The 18,975-nt window shown below is 42.3% G+C and overlaps 1 protein-coding gene and 1 long non-coding RNA gene across 5 annotated transcripts in view; one reads left to right on the forward strand and one right to left on the reverse strand.

Annotated features, from left to right (window-relative positions):
- The window catches only part of PRKCQ (protein kinase C theta), a 179,689-nt gene extending 172,266 nt beyond the window's left edge, over nt 1–7,423 (reverse strand). For 2 of the 4 annotated variants that reach the window (XM_059404048.1, XM_059404044.1), the window contains exon 1: nt 6,747–7,038. The gene's annotated coding sequence lies outside the window, so the exon portion shown is untranslated. Of the gene's footprint in view, nt 1–6,746; nt 7,039–7,353 lie in introns of those variants that run through there. The other 2 variants (XM_059404046.1, XM_059404042.1) reach the window with 2 other exon arrangements.
- A 254-nt stretch (nt 7,424–7,677) lies between these two features.
- On the forward strand, nt 7,678–13,607 carry LOC132020858 (uncharacterized). The gene is made up of 3 exons (XR_009405116.1): nt 7,678–7,749; nt 10,051–10,745; nt 13,108–13,607. It is a non-coding gene; the product is annotated as an uncharacterized LOC132020858 (long non-coding RNA).
- Nucleotides 13,608–18,975: the final 5,368 nt, after the last annotated feature.

An 18,975-nucleotide genomic window follows, 5' to 3' on the forward strand; every position in this document is an offset into this window, starting at 1 on the left:
GTTCCCTCTGTAAATCGCCAGTGACCCGCCTTGATGCACAGGCTTCGGGAGTAAAAGGATCCCATGGATCCAGGCACTTGCCACAGCTCACGCTCAACACATGCCACTTTCTTTTCTATTTTTCCTTCTTCCCTCCAGCCCAGAGTTTATGTGATTCTAGGACTTAACAGGAATGCCATAAGTCTATAATTTTCCAATGGTTAGGTACGAAACAGATTGAATATGCCCCAAATCCCGTAACATAAAACATGAAATAATTACTCTCGCTACACAAAGTGGGGTCTAGTGTTTTCTGCGCCACTCTATTTCATTTTCAAACATATGTTCATCATAAATCAATAAATTAATTTCATTATCCAATAATGGATCATGTCTTGCAGTTTAAAAAACATGGCATAAGAGCCCTGTTTTGCTATCCCTGAAATCAGTCCATACATGGACCACGGAATGGAAAAAGTTGAAGGCTTACTGTTCCAAAAATGGAAAACACATGACTAAACGAACTTCTCCCAAATCTGCAAGAAAGACATTTCAGCTTATGGTCATAAAACTCTTGGCTTCTTGATCATCCAGGCTGTGACAAGTCATCTTATCTGACCATAAACTCATAGCACTTGGTTTGCTCAGAAATCACCAGTGTCCTGAGAGCTTCTACTCACTAGGCACTTTTTTTAGTCCTCACTCAGGGTGAATGGCTCAAAGAGCTGGAGATGAGCAAGAGGATAAGAGAGCCAGGGACAGTTAAGGGTCTGCTCTTTATACTGTGGTAATGGGTGCCACAAATACATTCTGAGGGGAGTCCCTGGGCTTACCCTGCTCTCTTGTTCTCACCTGCTGTGCTCAGATCAGACTGTATTCCTTTCCTTGGCTAAGATGTCACGCTCACATGCTATCAGGCCATTCTCTACAAATGCCATTCTCAACTTCTGGAACACCCTCACCTGGCTTACGGCCATCTACCTGAGCCATCTCGGCCTTCTCCTGAGATATCTTCTCAGCTACCCCAAATCAAGGTACTCCCAAGTACATCCCCAGGATAGCAAGTCCACACTCACTCTGCATTGAGGGCCTACTATGTGCCAGGCCCTGCTACAGCACCTAGAGATACAGCAATGGATGAAACACTAGCCCCATTCTAGAAAAGGAAACAGACAAGAAATAAACAGATACGTAATATAGTTACACACCATAACATTATAAACTGACATACAGCAATATAGATACATGATGAAATCATCACACTTCATTATTATTTCCTCTTGACTTGTGTGCATTTCCTCTATGGATTATACAGAACAGTGTGTGCTTCTGAGGCTCATAACAAAAGCCTGGTGAATTAAAGTACAGCCCTCAACCTTTTGGCTCTCTCCATTGTCCTGAGAATTTGTCTGGTTTTGCTTGCATGCAGGACATAATTTTTTTTAAGATTTTATTTATTTATTTGACAGACAGAGACCACAAGTAGACAGAGAGGCAGGCAGAGAGACAGAGAGGAGGAAGCAGGCTCCCTGCTGAGCAGAGAGCCCGATGTGGGGCCCAATCCCAGGACCCTGGAATCGTGACCTGAGCTGAAGGCAGAGGCTTAATCCACTGAGCCACCCACATGCCAGAGATAACGGAATTTTTAATCTGCAAAGGCTCTGTTCTACGTATTTAGAGTAACTAGCACAAATGCCATGCTTACTTTATTCTTGACAATAATTTATTTCTGAATCATGAGTAGGGGCAACCCTACTTGGAGGGACCTTTTATCTTTCAGGAGCCCTCCTGCCTATGGGCTCCCTATTCCTTCAGGGAATGTGTGGATAGTAGTTCTTCCAATGATTCTGACTAGAGAAAAGTATACAAGCACAGGAGAGGAAGGAAAAAAAAACAATAAATTGAGGAGTAGCATCAGTCCACAGACCCCTCAAGCAATTTTGTAAAAAAATTCATCAGTTACCACCTCACATTAGGATGACCACTACCAAAACAAACAAAAATCAGAAAATATCAAGTGTTGGAGAAGATGTGGAGAACCTGAAACCTTTATGCACTGTCAGTGGGGATATGAAATGGCGCAGCCACTGTGGAAAACAGTATGATGTTTCCTCAGAAAATTAAACATAGAATTACCATTTAATCCCAGTCAAAAGAATTTAAGGCAGAGACTTAAAGAGATATTCTACGCTCACGTTCAAAGCATTTTTACATGTAAACCAAAATGTGGAAGCAACCCAAGTGTCCCGGAACAGATGAATGAATAAACAAAACAGGATATATACACACAGTGGAATATTACTCAGCCTTTAAAAGGAAGGAAATTCTGACATATGCTACAACAACAATGGATCTGAAGGACATGATGGCAAGTGAAATAAGCAAGATATACGATTCATCTCTATGAGGGGCCTAGAGTAGCCAAATTCACAGAGACAGAAAATAGGAGGAAGGTTGCCAGGGGCTGGAAGGAGGGGGCAGGGAATGTGAATGGGAACAGAGTTTCAGTTTTGCACAATGAGAGAGTTCTGTGGACACACAGTGGTGATGTTTGCCCAACAGTATGAGTGCAATTAACACCAATGAACTGTACATTCCAAAATGATTAAGGGCGCCTGGGTGGCTCAGTGGGTTAAGCCGCTGCCTTCGGCTCAGGTCATGATCTCAGGGTCCTGGGATCGAGTCCCGCATCGGGCTCTCTGCTCCGCAGGGAGCCTGCTTCCCTCTCTCTCTCTCTGCCTGCCTCTCCATCTACTTGTGATTTCTCTCTGTCAAATACATAAATAAAATGTTTAAAAAAAAAAAACAAAATGATTAAGATGGTGAATTTTACATTATGAGTACAATTCTACCGCAATTTAAAAAAAACAAAAAACAAACACTTGTACTGGTAGGTTGTTCCGCTCGGTATCAGAATCAGACAAACCTGACACCAGCACATGCCCGCTGTGTGACACAGGCGAGTGACGTGACTTCCTTGAGTCTTAGTTTCTCCACCCATAAAATGAAATGATGACAACATCTAATTTATAAAAGCTCTGCAAAGAACTACTGGGTATTTACTCTAAAGATACAAACGTAGTGATCCGAAGGGGCACATGCACCCGAATGTTTATAGCAACGACGTCTACAATAGCCAAACTATGGAAAGAACCTAGATGTCCATCAACAGATGAATGGATGAAGATGTGGTATATATATATATATATATATATATATATATATATATATATACAATGGAATACTATGCAGCCATCAAAAGAAATGAAATCTTGCCATTTGCGACAACATGGATGGAACTAGAGCGTATCATGCTTAGCGAGATAAGTCAAGCAGAGAAAGACAACTATCATATGATCTCCCTGATATGAAGAAGTGGAGATGCAACATGGGGGCTTAAGTGGGTAGAAGAAGAATCAATGAAACAAGATGGTATTGGGAGGGAGACAAACCATAAGTGACTCTTAATCTCACAAAACAAACTGAGGGTTGCTGGGGGGAGGGGGCTTGGGAGAAGGGGGGTGGGATTATGGACATTGGGGAGGGTGTGTGCTTTGGTGAGTGCTGTGAAGTGTGTAAACCTGGCGATTCACAGACCTGTACCCCTGGGCATAAAAATATATTACATGTTTATAAAAAATTAAAAAATTTAAAAAAAAAAAGCTCTGCAAAGATTAAATGAGATAGTAATGTTTGTCAAATACAAAATTCTGAGTTTCATAACTGGCATAAAAATATAAGGACTAATGCATTAAAAAGCTGGACTTTTTTGTTTTTATTGGCTTTATTATCATTAATCACCAATATGACTAGTTACCCCCCAAATTAACATCAACCTGTAGAAATATGTCCCACCAAAGTGAGTACATTACAAATCTGCTAATTTAATCCCAGAACAGAAATCCATGATTCTAGGCCGGGGTAAACTAGTCCTAATTTCTGAAGTCTCTGATTCTCATTTTGTCCTAAGGATATTTTTAGATGACACAGCAATGTGAATTTGTATATTAATACTTGATGTGTTAAAACAATGAAGATGTTTCCCTTATGCAAGAAAACACCTTTTGATACAAAAGTCGGGTAATCACCCTTTCTGATGGAGGCATAATATTCCATTGTATATATGGACCATATCTTCTTTACCCATATTTCTGAGCATAAGGAATAACATTAGGAGGACATTAGGAGAAGAAAAGGAAAAGTCAAGTGGAGGAAATCGGAGGGGGAGATGAACCATGAGAGACTGTGGACTCTGAGAAACAAACTGAGGGTTTTTGAGGGGCGGGGGATGGAGGGTTGGGTGAGCCTGGTGGTGGGTATCAGGAAGGCACAGATTGCATCAGAACGGGGTGTGGTGCATAAACAATAAATCTTGGAACACTGAAAAAATTAAATTAAAAAAAAAAAAAGAAAACACCTTTTTGGTTCACCTTTCTGCCTCAATGTTTTTCTGAGTTTCTCATGATTTCTTCCTTAACAAGCAGGATATGTATGAAAAGGCAAAATGAGATCTACTGCTATTTGAAAATGAAACATTAGAAATTTTAATATAATGAACAGAAACAGAAAGAAGTTAAATGCTATGTATGTCACCAGAGACTACTTTCTTTACTTTCAATTACCGATTTGATTTGGAGCAACAAAATTATATCAATATAGCATCACATGATACATCTGTGTTCTCTGGGATTTTTCATCATCTAACAATTTCTTTGTTTTAAATGAGTTAGGAAAAGTACTTCCAAAAAAGAAAAGGTTGAACCCTATACAAAGAAAATCAGCTGAGATGAAATACAACCTTATTAACAGTCACAGGCAATTACTCTAGCCACAGTATTCTCAGGGGGAAACAATATAATCAGTAAGTCTAAAACATGACATACATTAAAAACAGGAAGTATTAACTCTCCTTCCTATTTTAAAGAAGCCAAATGTCCTATCATTAAATCCTGCATTAGGAGGGGATTTGCGGATTTTACTCTTGGGTGCCAGTTACAGAGTTGCACTATAAGCCCACACTCTCAAAAAATCCTGGACCCAGTCCACAGAGAATTTCAGATAAAACATCAAGTTCATTATACAGAAGAATCATGTCTTACCCATCTCTTCAGAGAATACATTACAACGGAATGAGGGACCTTTATAAAAATGACAAAAGATGGGGCACCTGGGTGGCTCAGTGGGTTAAAGCCTCTGCCTTCCGCTCAGGTCATGATCCCAGGGTCCTGGGATAGAGCATTGCATTGGGCTCTCTGCTCAGCAGGGAGCCTGCTCCCCACCCACCCCGGCCTACTTGTGATCTCTGTCCATCAAATTAATAAATAAAATCTTAAAATATAAAATAAAATAAAAATGACAAAGACAAAAGCGCTATGCAAGGGGCCCTCCAGTACCTGCTCTGAACAAGCAAAACGGAGGGTTAGTGGAGAAAGGAATCTTTGAGATGGTAAGAGGGACCAAGGTGTAACGAATTGGACAATATCCCTGCATATTTGAAAGAGAAATGGCAGAAACAAGAGAAATTACAGTCCAATGACTGACCCACATGCATTTAAAGCAGACTCCATCACGGAGTTTCTGTCCGCCGAAGGTGGACCCGGTAGGAGATCCGACAAAGAAGCTTGCCCAAGCACTACTTGTCATTCTGAGCCACCATAGCACAAGACGGTGGTGGAAGTGAACATGACGAGTGGAGGGTGGTGACAAGAGTGTTCCCTGGAACTTGACATTTTAAAAGTTTACAAGAAAAATCACAGGAGGTTGAAAACAAAGGCTGGTAATGCTGAACAGGTGACTCTCGAAATCAGAGATAACCATTTAAGAGACAGAAAAAAACAATAACAACCCCAAACCAAACCAAACAATTTAGTCTTAATCACTAACTGGGAGGAGTTTCACAGCTGAGGCTTTGAAGGTTTGAGAAGGTCGCCCTATACCCAGGCTTTAAATACACATACATTCAATCAGCAGAAGAAAGGCACTAACAAGATCTATGTGTGGCAGACACCTGCCTCAAACAATGGCCCTGATCTCAGAGGGATTTCAAACAGCTGTGCATAAACTTCAAAAGTAATTTGCAACCAAATTAGTAAACGTCACCCTCTTTCCCACTAGACACAGCATTTTCTAAAGAGATTAAGCACCCACAGTAAGCCTTCCATTTTACCGGTTACCCAAGACCAGTTAGGAAACAAATGAAGATGGTGACTGGCAAGGTTGGGGTGGGGCAGACCCAGGAGCGGAGGAGCAGGGCTCCTGTGCCCGAACGTCCCTGCCAGGGAAGGGGTGGCGGTGGTCACCGCTTCCATGGAGGCGCAAAGGGAGCATGGGGAGAAGTAGTGAAGGGGCAGCCAGACTCGTTCTGGGGCGCGCACCCGGCGCTGGCAGGACCTTCGCCTCCCGGGGGCGGGCGGGGGGGGGGGGGGCGCCCCCGCCCGGGGCGGGGGGGGGGGGGGGGGGGGGGGGCAGCACCCTCGCTAGGGACGGACGGACGGACGGATGGAGAGCAGTGAGTTCTCGGTTCTCCCCCCACATCACCCCCCTCCGACTTCGTCAGCTTGTGCCATGAGCGCAAAACGGTTTCTTAGCGCCCCTTGGGGCAGGACAACCCCAAAGGTCAAAGCGGAAAGAATCCGTTTCCAGCGGGGCCAGCCTTGGGGCTCCTCTTCATTCATCGCTATAGGGAGTGCCCAAGCCTTTGGCGTGAACAGTCCCTTTCACACTGATAACTGCGGCTCTTAAAAATCAAATGAAATAAAGATATTTACCTCGAGTTCCTTAACATGTGGCCCTGAGGCTGATTTACGAACGGGTTCACTTGAGGTTACAGGGCTGGGCGACAGACTCTTTCGTCCCTCTGTCTATCACGGAGCCGCCTCACCCTACTCCAGGCCCTCGGAAAGCAACTTGAGTTTGCTTAGACGTGAGTCCCGGCAGCCGCGTCCGCTGCTGTGTCCAGCCCCGAGAAAACGAGCGCACTGTCCCCTGTGGACCGGTCACCATCGGCATCACCCCCCTCGCCTCCAGAGGTTTGCCAAGGACAGAAAACCTGCCACTTGCTTCCCTCCCTCCCACCCACCCCAGTCAGCTCAGGTGAGGGGTGCGCGGGACCGAGAGGGAAGAGAAGGCAGCCCCCAGCCCCGGGGCGCCCACACGGCCAGGGGCCGCAGCATCCCGCGCCCCCCGCACGCAAGAAACCACAGGAAGCGAGTGGCCCCAAGTTCGCTGCGCTCCAGTCCCCCTGCGGCTTGGCGGTCAGCCCGCGCCCCCCGCCCGGGAACGCCCCCCCCCCCCGCCGGGCCGCGCCCCCCGCCCCCCCCCCCCCCCCCCCCCCCCGCCCTCCCGCGGCCGGCGACGCGGCGCGCAGGCACCTACCTGCAGGCGGGGCGGCCGGGGTCCCTGCGCGCTGCTGCTCGGCGGCCGCGCGGGCTCTGGCGGGGCTCGGCGCCGGCCAGGGGGCGCTCGTCACCCCGCCGCCCCAGCGCCCGAGCGGGCTCCGCGGACGCCCGCCCCGGAGCCCGCGCCCCGCGCCCCCGCGCCGCGTCCCCTCCCACCGCGGCCGCGCTCCTCCCTCGCGCTGCCCGCGCCGCCGCCGCCGCCGCCGCTCGGCCCCGGGGGACGACCCTCCGCGCGCCCCCGCCCCGGAGAGGCGGAAGGTCGCCGGAAGGGGCGCCGCGCACCAGCCGCGGGCCGGGCGCGCGGGGGCTCTGCGCCTCCCCAAACTGAAAATCGAAAACGATCCTTCCGAAGGGGAAGGATCAAGGTCGTTCGGTAAAAAGAACTTCGTCGCTTTTGTCTGTTTTTACTCTAGAAAGGGCTCGTCAACATTGTTCGGAAGTTTTCTTTTCAAGTGACCTACGCCGGGAGGTTTGGGTGGATCTTTTCTAGGTTGTGCCCTACCTACGATGTTGTGTTTTTTTCCCGATTTTGCAACTGAGGGTATAATTTCCAAAGTTGCATTGCTTGAAATCTGACAGCCCTTGAAACTGCAGCGTAACGTCCTCACATTGAAGTCATTTGAAGACTTGTACACCTTGTTGGGGAGACTAATGATAATCAGGATGAGGATAATCGGGGTGGTTTTTCCTATACTCCTTAGAGTCAGTTTTCCATTCAGAAACTTCATGTCTGGTTACTAGTATTATTACGGAGCCATTCTCTTTCCATTAGGATACTACATGATTAAAATGCGCTGGGTTCAGGCATTTGCAGCTATCATGTGCTAAGACCAGAGGAGTCTGCGAAATGATTTCTCTTTTGAGAGAGAAAGATTTAAAAGGTTTCAAAGAGCAAAACCTTGGCTTAGCAGGCTTCTGATCTTGGATGTATAGAGTGTCCGCTGAAAAGGTCCTCTGACTACAGCTAGTCTTAGACTTTTAATCTACAGATGAAAAAATGCAGACCCAAAAGGTTTGGGCGACTTGAGCGATTCACGCTGCTGCACTGCGGCAGGCCTCTGCTGGGAAGCCACATACGGTCTCTTACCCCTCATCGACAGGAACTCAGCAAGACAAACACACACCTTTTAAGGATAAAACTATAATCCCTGAAAACTAGCCCCTCTCCTACACTTGTTAACATCTAACAGCATTGAACTGGCCCTCAGGCGGAATCACCCAGCACAGAGGCTGCCACCTCTTGGAAGATTCTAGCTAGGAGGTGTAAGAATGGATGGAACCTCAGAGGTGCCACTCATGATGGCATCATGAGAGCCCTGCACATAGTAGGCACTCATTGTATACTTGCTATTGAAATTTGGTGGCAAAAGGTAGGTATGCCTGGGTACAAAGTGACAGAGCTGGCAGAATTAGTCCCACTGAGAAGTTCAAAATGCCTTCCTCCTGGTTCTTCTCCAGCCATCCTTAAACAGAGCCTACCTATCACATCAAGAAGAGATGGCAGCTGCCAATGCTGCCAGTGCCCCAAACATATTGAACCCACTCGATCCCCACTGCTGGGATTTTCACTGACCATTCACATAAAGGGTTCCGTACCTATAGGAGTTCAAAGGAAATTGATATGTCCTGTTAATGTAGTCTATAGTCAGTGACTTTTAAAAAGTTCCAAATAGGGACACCTGGGTGGCTCAGTTGGTTAAGCAGCTGCCTTCAGCTCAGGTCATCACCCCAGCATGCTGGGATCGAGTCTCACATCGGGCTCCTTGCTCCGCAGGGAGCCTGCTTCTCCCTCTGACTCTGCCTGCCACTCTGTCTGCCTGGTGCTCGCTCTCGCTCGCTCTCTCTCTGACAAATAAATAAATAAAATCTTTAAAAAAAAAAAAAGATAAAAAGTTCCAAATAATGATGATCATGTCCTGAGGCCCTCTATACCAAGCAATATGATGAACACGTTTGATGCCCTGTTCATTTAGTCCTTGTGACAGTTCTGGGGTAGATGTTCTATCATCACTATCATCTCTGTATTAGGGATAATAATAATGAAACTTACAATAATAATAGAGCCTGCCTCAAACCCCACAGTTAGTAAAGTACTGGGACCAGGATTCCAACTCAGGCCCGTGTGAAGCATCCCCCAAACACCGTTGAGTATTGTCTCCCTTCTGCAGCCATTCCCTCTGTTTTCTGCTTGGCTCGCCTTTGGACCACGGGTCCCTGGGGACCCGTGCCGCTCTCCAATTCTATAGCAATTGAAAACCAATTAATCTAAAGACTGAATCTTTTAAAACAATATTCATCAGAAGTCTAGGAAGAGGTTTTTGCCTGTTGTGGATATTTATTTGTCTTGAATCCTACCTGAAAGAGAAAAAAATCCAGATCTGTTGTTGTTCCAGGCTAGGTGTTAGGGATACCGGTAGATCTTTTTGATCTTGGTGTCCTGGGAGTGGGGGGGAGGGGCAGCCTCCTCCTTCCCCAGGCTACAAGCTATTTCTGTTTTCTATCAGACTTTGTCTCATTGTTTTATAAACACGTCTGCTGCTCAGAAGCTCTCCACACCTTTGTTTCCTGGAAGAGGAAATGGCATTTCCTGGAGGGGACTACATGTGGGTGGGGAGGTTCCACTCCTTGCATTAAACACTCAAGCTTTCGGTTGTGTACTTCTTTTCCCCCTCAGTTTCTGCCCTAAAGTTTCCTGGAATGATGCTGAATTCATACTGTGGAACAGCCGTTTCAGTCCCCCTTAACTGGAATAGACATGATTCCTGCTTTGGATCCAGAGCTAAGAAATAAACAACTTCAAGAATCTTGAAGAGATGACAATCCATCTTCCTTCAACCGGGATTTTGCAAGAGGGAGCCTGAGACATCATCACCTTGCTTTTATTTTGGACCTAGCTGGCGATTATCTTCTGTCTCCAGAAGAGACCACGTTCTGCATCTGTGAGGTTCACCTTCCATAAAGGATTTAGGATAGAAATTAAAGAGACGATGTTCTTATTAAGAGCCTCAAATCGGAGGAAGATGGTATTTGGGGAGAAGTGGGACATGACAGACAGACAGTTTGAACAAAGGATTATTTAACAAGGACACTCCTGTCTGTGCAGTAAGTCACCACTCAGAGGGAAACCAGTTTGGACAATTTCATGAGGAGTTGGCTCTCCCCCTGTCACTTTCCAAAAGGCCTGGCAAAGATTGTTTTTAAAGGGGTCAGCCTGAATCCCCAGAAGAACGGCATGGAACTAGAAGACAATGATCTGCCATTACCAAAGACCAGAGAAACATGTGGAGTCCAGTGTAAATTTATTCAGAAAATGTCAAAATTATTCTAGGAACTATAGGTGAAAGTGACAGATGTGCAGATGAAAAACAGGTATTTTAAATTCACAGCTGGGAAAAGGGAAAGGGAGATTTTTTTTCCCCCCCTATTCAGTCTAACTTTATGCATTCAAATGGGAAAAAGGATAATTAGAAGTTAGAAATTGTTATTGCAAGAAGAGAGCTCTAAACACTGAAACCAAACTCGGTCTCCCTTAGGGACTAAATAAGCCTTGATTTCTATTGGTAAGAAGATTGATACCAATTCTTGCAAATCAGGAGGGGGAATGATGGATACTGATTTTTATCTTGAGTTAAAAGAGGAACAAGGTTTATAATGTGATGTTTTTGAAAGTCCCATCATTGTTATGTATGCTTAGTTAAGTTAAGCTAGTTTTAAAATCTTAGACAAGGTATGGGAGGTAGGTATAATGTCTTCATTTACAAAAAGGATGATGAATGACCTCATAGTAACTAATATTTATTGTGCATTTATAACATGTGTTGGGGCAAGGTGTGCAACACTATTTATTTCATTTGATTGTTACAGTGACTCCCCGAGATGGGGAATATCCTCTTCATTTTACAGATGTAAGAGCTGAGCCTTAGGGATCAAACAGGTGACTTGCCAGGCTCACTGAGCCGGTAAGTAATGGAGTATGCCTTGACTCCTGGTCTGTTGAGCCCCAAATGTATGACTTTTATCATTATATACACAGAAACAAGAGCTGAAACTATAGTCTGATTCTTGAAACAGTAAAGGAAATGTGTATGGTTACAGATGTCTTAGTTAAGATGGTATTCTAAAAGGAATTAACATATGGATACATGGCCAATTTATAAATTATAATGTATCAAAATGCCCACTTAATAAGGCAGCCATAGAAAATAAAGCAAGAATTCAATCTTTAATGTTGTAGAACATTTAGAGGTCATTTTTTTCCTTGAACATCAATTATTCTTATATTACAGAAGAATGAAATTGAGCATGATAGTATTTCTTCTTCACCACCCCCCACCTCGTTTTTGTTTTTGTTTTTGTTTTAAGGTAGGGGAGTTATAAAAACACTGTATTACTGTCTTGTTTTAGTTGTGGCTTCTGAAATACTATAGCACTGAATTTTTTTTTTCAAGTCATCACTGATAACAAAGAGACTCTAATTGCAACATAAGTATCTGAATCATATAGCAAACAGTAACATTTTCAATGTTGTTATAGCAGAGATACAAGTTAACACAATAAACTTCTGGTGTGTTTGTGAGGTCTAAGGGCAGAATCAGGGAGAAAGGAAAGGTCCAGTATTTCTAAGGATCCACAGCTAGAATTCTGGATTTGGTGAGTCCAAGGATATCAGCATAGTAAGGAGAGCCCAAATGCATATAAAATTTTGTCTGAAACTAAAGAGCTATTGATTAGATAGAATTCTCTACAGAAACCCCCTTTTTAGTGATTCTCTACCACTGAAAAGCAAAGCAACCCGAAAGTCCAAAAGCCTGAACATTTGATGAGAAATTCTCCCCAGAGAGGACCAATAAATCTGAGAACTAATCTGTGAATCCCAGAGGAAGAAATCAAGATGAACCCTGTCATATTTATGAATTTGGTTATTACAATTCTACAATTTGTCATAATGCAGTTGCCTAGGATTTTAAAAATCTATCAGTGAAGGCACCTTACTTTAGATTAAACCACTTTATTCTCTCAATCCTCTTTTTTTTTTTTTTGAAGCAAATACCACACCTGCCCCTCACTATTCTCTTCTTCATCCACACCCTCAAATACACACCACTGATGGTTGTATTTTGACATTAACACACACACACACATACACACAATTTATGTTGTACTAAATGAGATAGTCAGGTTTGTTCCAGCTTTAAAATTCTGAAAATAAATGCCAATTAAAAGAAAGTTCTGATTGTCAGTGATGGGGAATGTAATATAATTTGCTCCTACTACTCATTGCTATTTAAATATATTCACTAGAATAAAAAATTCAAATACTGTCAAGGAAGTCATACACTGATAGCACAGGAAACACTGAAAATCATTACTTTCTTCTTTGTGCATAACTCTCCTCCCTACACCAGAGTCTCAAGTCTTCACTTTCAAGTATAAATTATGTGAAACAGAAATTTAAGTAATTTTCTTTTTCTCACTGGTCAGAACAGTGGCCTAATGAGGTTAAATTGACCATATTTAGCTGTTGTGTGCGTCAGTTCAAGGTGCTATGTTGCACCGTCATGCTTCATCCCCCAGCCCAGCCATCTCACCCCTGAAATGTTTGATTTTAACCCCAAATGGCAACCCTCAAGACTGGTTATTTTTTTTTACACTTATACTGACTCATAAGTTGTAAGTAGATCCAAAGCTGACATTTTCTTCTTTTTCTTTTTTTCTGCTTGTTACTCGACAGAGTCAGCAAATAAAAGAAGTAAAACGCTGCATTTGGGATTTAACAGATCTTTGGAGAGTGGAGGTTTTGTCTCTGTTTTACACATGAAACACACGAACTCACGTACACACTCAGATTGTCCAGTATTTGAATAAATGTACTCTGACGATTAAAGAAAAACCTGTGATCTCTAAGTAATCATATTAGTAGCTTCTCTTTATTTGTGAATTTATGCAACATTTAAAATCATGAAACACTAATTTTTTCACACCTCCTATTTGAACTTGATGGAGATAAGCTCAGAACCAAAGCTAAGTGTATAGAATCATTATGCTGCGTACCCCGGCATTCATTGTATGTCCACTATATTCCAATAATAATTTTTCTTGAAAAAAATCAAAGACATGTAGTATCTCAGATTAGAAGATATGCTTATTTTTCTAAACAGATGACAGATGTCATACATTATTTCAAAAATTCTGTCCTCCAAGTGTTTGTTTTAAAATTAGTAAAAAGGGAGGTAGTCTTATCACATCCTGCAGACTTCTTAGGGAGAATTGAGTAGACGAGCTCTTTAAAGTACTTTGATCCCCAGAAAACCTTAAGAAGAGAATGCTGCACTTTGAATGCTCCACTACCATTTGTAGAGCATTTATACAATGGTATTTTACATAAATTACCTTGATGAACCGTTATAACAATCCCATAATATGGGTGTTGTTATTCATATTTTACAGATGAGAGCATTGAGGTTCAAAGAGGATAAGTAACTTACCCAATATCACACAGCAAGAGTGGTAGAGCCAAAATCAGAACCCAGGTGGGCTCATGTGGATCCACCAAGCTGTGTCTGGAGAACTCTGGCCATCATCTACAAAGGCTAAAAATGGGGGTTATAATCTACAAGCTAATTTTGAAAAATACCATTGGTTATTTTTTCTAGGATAAAAGTTACACATTTACTTGTATGCACACACATATAAACAAACATCTAGAAATTAGAGAAAGGTAAGAACAAAAAAAAAAAAAAAAAAAAAAAGGATTGCTCATAACTCCCCAATCCAAGACAATGAACATTTTGTTGTATTTCCTTACTGTCTTTTAACTATGTGAAATTTGGGGAATTATTTTATTTTAAAAATAAATTTTATTTGTTGTCTGATCATAAAGTAATGGATATTCATCAGAGGTCATTTGAAAAACATAAATGTGTGTAGAAAAGAAACTTTAATTCCTTCATAAGCTCAAAATAGAAAAATAACTATTGTCTCTTGGTCTCTCTCTTATTCTTGTCGTTGAGTGAGGACACAAGTCTTGAGACACAAGCTAAAACTACCTGTATCATGTGTGTCACTTACAGTCCATGAAATCTTTTTCGTTATTTGATTTTTTTCTTGATTTGTTGATGTTTTATTTGTCAAGGAATTGCAAATATGATTTTTAGGCAGATGATTGTAATTCTCTCATTGCTCTAAACAAGACTGGCTACTTTACTTTTTACTAAATCACACAAATTATTCCCCCCTACACAAAGTACCTTCAAGAATGAACAATGCCACTGTTTGAATCTGCCCTTATAATTCTACAGAGTGGTTTATTATTTTTTTTTTCTTCAAATGTGACTTGCTTTAAGCCGTGTCCCCTTCACAGTGGAAGAAAACCAACTCCCTGTTTACTAACTGGCTCATGCACTTTTACCTAGAGGAGAAAGCTTTTGGTCAGGCCAAAGCAACTGATTCTGACAGCCAGATTAAGTAAATAAGTTTAGGTGTTACATAAATCTGGGAGGGCTGCAGAAATGTGGATTAATTTTAATCCCACTAAGAAAGTTTGTCTCTAGGCAAAAGACAAGAAAGCTGTTGCTTGAGAACTTTCATGTCTTGTGACTTGACCTGCCAAGGGCACTTAAAAAGACTTAAAACCTTAAGAACTTCAAAAGGCTTCTGGGTGAAACACAGCAAGGTGCAGAAAATTCTAGTTGCTAGATGTTATTACCCAGCTTCGACTTTTCCTGGGAACCTAGTAAAACCTCACTCAAGAAACCAAACAAGAAATCAACTGGAACTGTTTACACATAGGCTCTTGAGGTCATCGTGGCCTTCTGCATGTACCACAGAGTGTCAAAGAACTTAAAAGAATTAAAAAACAAACTATCGTACGTGTATTTGTTTTTCCAAACCTCTCTCTATTTACTTACATTTTGAGAATTTGCACTCTCTTTTCCTTGCAATTTCATTTGGACAGAATGGAGACCTCTCCCATGGTTCTAAACTTAAATTCTTCCTTTTATTTCTTAGCTAAAAAAGAAAATTCCTGAAATTCCGCCATCTATTTTGTGACTCCCTGGACATAGTGAGTCCATTATGTACATGCTGGGGAGGTTGTGCAGAAAGTGGAATTCTCATGCAAATTAGCACTACTTTGGGAAACTGCTTGGCAATGTCTACTGAAGCTGAGTATACGCATATCTCGTGGTCCAGGCATTCCAGGAACACACAACCCACAGAAAGATATACACATATGCACGAAGAGATGGTTATAACGTATTCGTTTCAGTACTATTCGTAATCACCTCACGCTGGAAATGGTTCAAGCATCCATCAACTGGAAAGTGCATAATTAAACTTTGATATGTCAATGAACAGGCAGGAAGCAGAGATGAAAATTCACACACGAGTGCTACAGCATGAACAAATCTTGTAATCATAACACCGAATGAAAGAAGTCTGGGTTAAAAGATACCATATGATTTCATCTACATAAAGTTCAAAAATGGGCAACATGAATTCGGGCCATGAGAAGTCAGGACAATAGTTATTACATTTGGGGAGGTGGTGATGTAGTGTCTGGGAGGGGTTAAGATGGTTTGTGCTGTGTTGGTGATATTTTGATCACTTGATACAAGAAGTGGGTTACATAGATAGGTTCACTTTGAAAAATTCCATCTGGCTGCGTATTTGTGGCTTCTGTGCTTTCCTGGGTGTATCACCCCCAATAAAAGGTTTTTTGAAAGAGACTAGAAACAACAAGTGTTGGCAAGATGTGGACAAAGGGGAAGAACCCTCATGCACTGTTGGTGGAAGGTAAATTAATGCAGCTACTATGGAAAACAGAATGGAGGCTCCTCTAGCAGTTATATAAAGAATGACCGTCTCCTTCAGCAATTCAGTTTCCAGGTGTCTACACAAAGAAAATAAAAACACTATTTCAAGAAGGTATCTATACCCATGTTTACTGCATCATTATTTTTTAAATTTTATTTATTTTTTAAATAAATAATTTTTATTATTTTTTAAATTTTTATTTATTTTTTATTTTTTATTTATTTTTATTTTATTTGTATTTATTTTTTATTTATTTTATTTATTTTTATTTTTTTATTTTTTTAAAAGATTTTATTTATTTATTTGACAGAGAGAGAGATCACAAATAGGCAGAGAGACAGACAGAGAGAGAGATGAGGAGAAGCAGGCTCCCCACTGAGCAGAGAGCCTGATGCGGGACTCGATCCCAGGCCCCTGGGATCATGACCTGAGCCGAAGGTAGAGGCTTAACCCACTGAGCCACCCAGGCGCCCCGTATTTTATTTATTTTTTAAATAAACTTTTCAGTGTTCCAGAATTCATTGTTTATGCACCACACCCAGTGCTCCATGCAATATGTGCTCTTCTTAATACCTACCACCAGGCTTATTTATAACAGCCAAGTTATGGATGTAACCTAAGTATCCATCAGTGGATAAATGGATAAAGAAAATGTCACCACATATATATATTTAAATGGAATATTATTCAGCCATTAAAAAAAAAAAAGAATGAAATCTTGCCATTTGCAACAACATAGACCTCAAGGGCATTATGCTCCGGGAAATAAGTCAGACAGAAAGACAGATTACCATACGACCTCTCTTAAACACAGAATCTAAAACAAACAAGAGCAACTAAGCTCATAGATACAGAGAACAGATCTGTGGTTATCAGAGGTAGGAGATGGGGGTAGGAGAAGTGGGTAGACTGTTTTTTTGTTTGTTTTGTTTTCTGTTTGTTTGTTTTAGTTTAAATTGATTGAATCTTTTTAAAAAGGTTATTTGAAAATGGAATGCAATATTATCATATTCATAAAGCTCTTTCTGTGTAGGCAGAAGCAGTGTTCCTGCTCCAGGTAAGGGAGAGCTGATTAATTCAGTGCGAGTCACAGTGAGTGCAGATCTCTCCCTTTCTCTGTCTCTCTGTCTCATTGTGATTCTGTCTCTTTCTCTCCCTTTCTCTGTCTTGTCTCCCTGCTTCTGTCTCTCTATTTCTTGCTGTTTCTCTGTTTCTGTCTGTTTTCCTCTCTCTTTGTGTTTTTTAGAAAGCCAACAAGTTAAGTTTAATGACAGTGTGACCCCAAATTAGTAATACTTTGAGTCCCTTTTTTCTTGCTTAATGAGTGAAGGAGTTAGTTCAGAGGGTGTTTCCAGTCCTTTTGACCCCCACCCCCTTGCTTTAATCCTAAACTCCTGCTCCTCCCCCTCTCTTGTTTTCACAGTGATGTCTCTCCCTCTATCTCTATCTCTCTGACGTCCTAGGGCACATCCTGCTAGTGGCACCCCATTGACAACCCCTCTGTATGGGTTTATGCTGCCTCCCTGGATCCTTCCGCCATGCCCCATGTAGATCGGGCTATACCAAGTATTTGCTCTTTTAAAGGCAAAAACCCAGTGAAGGAAAGTTTGTTCCTCATGCTAATTAGTGGGTCAAGGCCTCAAATATTTAAAAAAAAAAAAAAAAAAGGACAAAATATTTTTCAACTTTGGGTGAGAGGCAGTTCATGCCAATTTCTTAATCTGACCCAATCAGGAACATAAAGTGTAAATGGGATAATTATGACCACGCAACATGAAGGCAGCATGTCCGTGAGATTCAAGGATCATGAAGTAACTGTGAAATCTAAACAAAGACCACAAGGAATCATCTGGAAAAGTCTTACTTGAATCATTGAGAGATAAGGTTTACATGATAGAAAACAGGATTGATAAAGAACATTAAAAAGGAAGGTTGGATGATGAGAATTTGTCTGCTTGTCTTCTGAATTGTTCAACTCTACTTCATTGTGCTTCTTTACTTCAGGAGCTGAAAATATTTGTTCCCAAAGGGAAGCTGCTACCCTACAGAAAGACAAACCTCTCTCAGCTTGATATAAAAGCCTCTCGAGAACACTCACTTTCCTTTATTCTTGTTCTTCAAATATTTCTTTGCTCACGAAGAAGCGATCTGATCTGTGGTTAGTCTCCCGGGTGATGGGAGCCATGCTGGGGACTCGTGAGACAGACCCTTCTTTAGACAGAGTGCGCATTTTCTCATCAGGCATGGATCACGCAGGCAAAATTGAGTTTCTAAAACCGCCAAACCCAGGGTCAGGGGCTGGAATGGGAATCTTTCAAGGAGCAGCCACCCGGAGGGGCCAGTTGGGCACAGGAAAAGGGGGCATCGTAGGAGCAAGGGACCTGGATGGAGGAAGGTCCTTGCTGTCCAGGCTGAAAGGGACTGCGGGCTCTGCGTGACCTTCTCCGTTCCCCTCCCCATCACAAAAGCCTGTGAGCAACGTGATGTCCGGTGCAGGGGTGGGGGGTCTCTTCATAATGGGGTCCTCTTGTACCTCTGGTGTGGGTGAGGATCTCAGAGAAAGACAGGGAATTTTCCAGCTCTGCTTTCAGAAAAGTGTAAATGTGAACTTGGTTTCTGACTCTCAGCCTTAAAGAAGCACCACCACCCATTTCTCTACCTTCAACAGCAACTAAATCTTGATCATAAAAGGCTCCCTGTGGCATTTAAAGTTCTTACTCGCCTAGTAGGTGCTCAGAACCCTTTACACCGCTGCTTCACTTCCATTTACCTACCTCTCCGGTAA

This window comes from Mustela nigripes, chromosome 6 (assembly GCF_022355385.1).
Source record: "Mustela nigripes isolate SB6536 chromosome 6, MUSNIG.SB6536, whole genome shotgun sequence".
NCBI lineage: Eukaryota > Metazoa > Chordata > Mammalia > Carnivora > Mustelidae > Mustela > Mustela nigripes.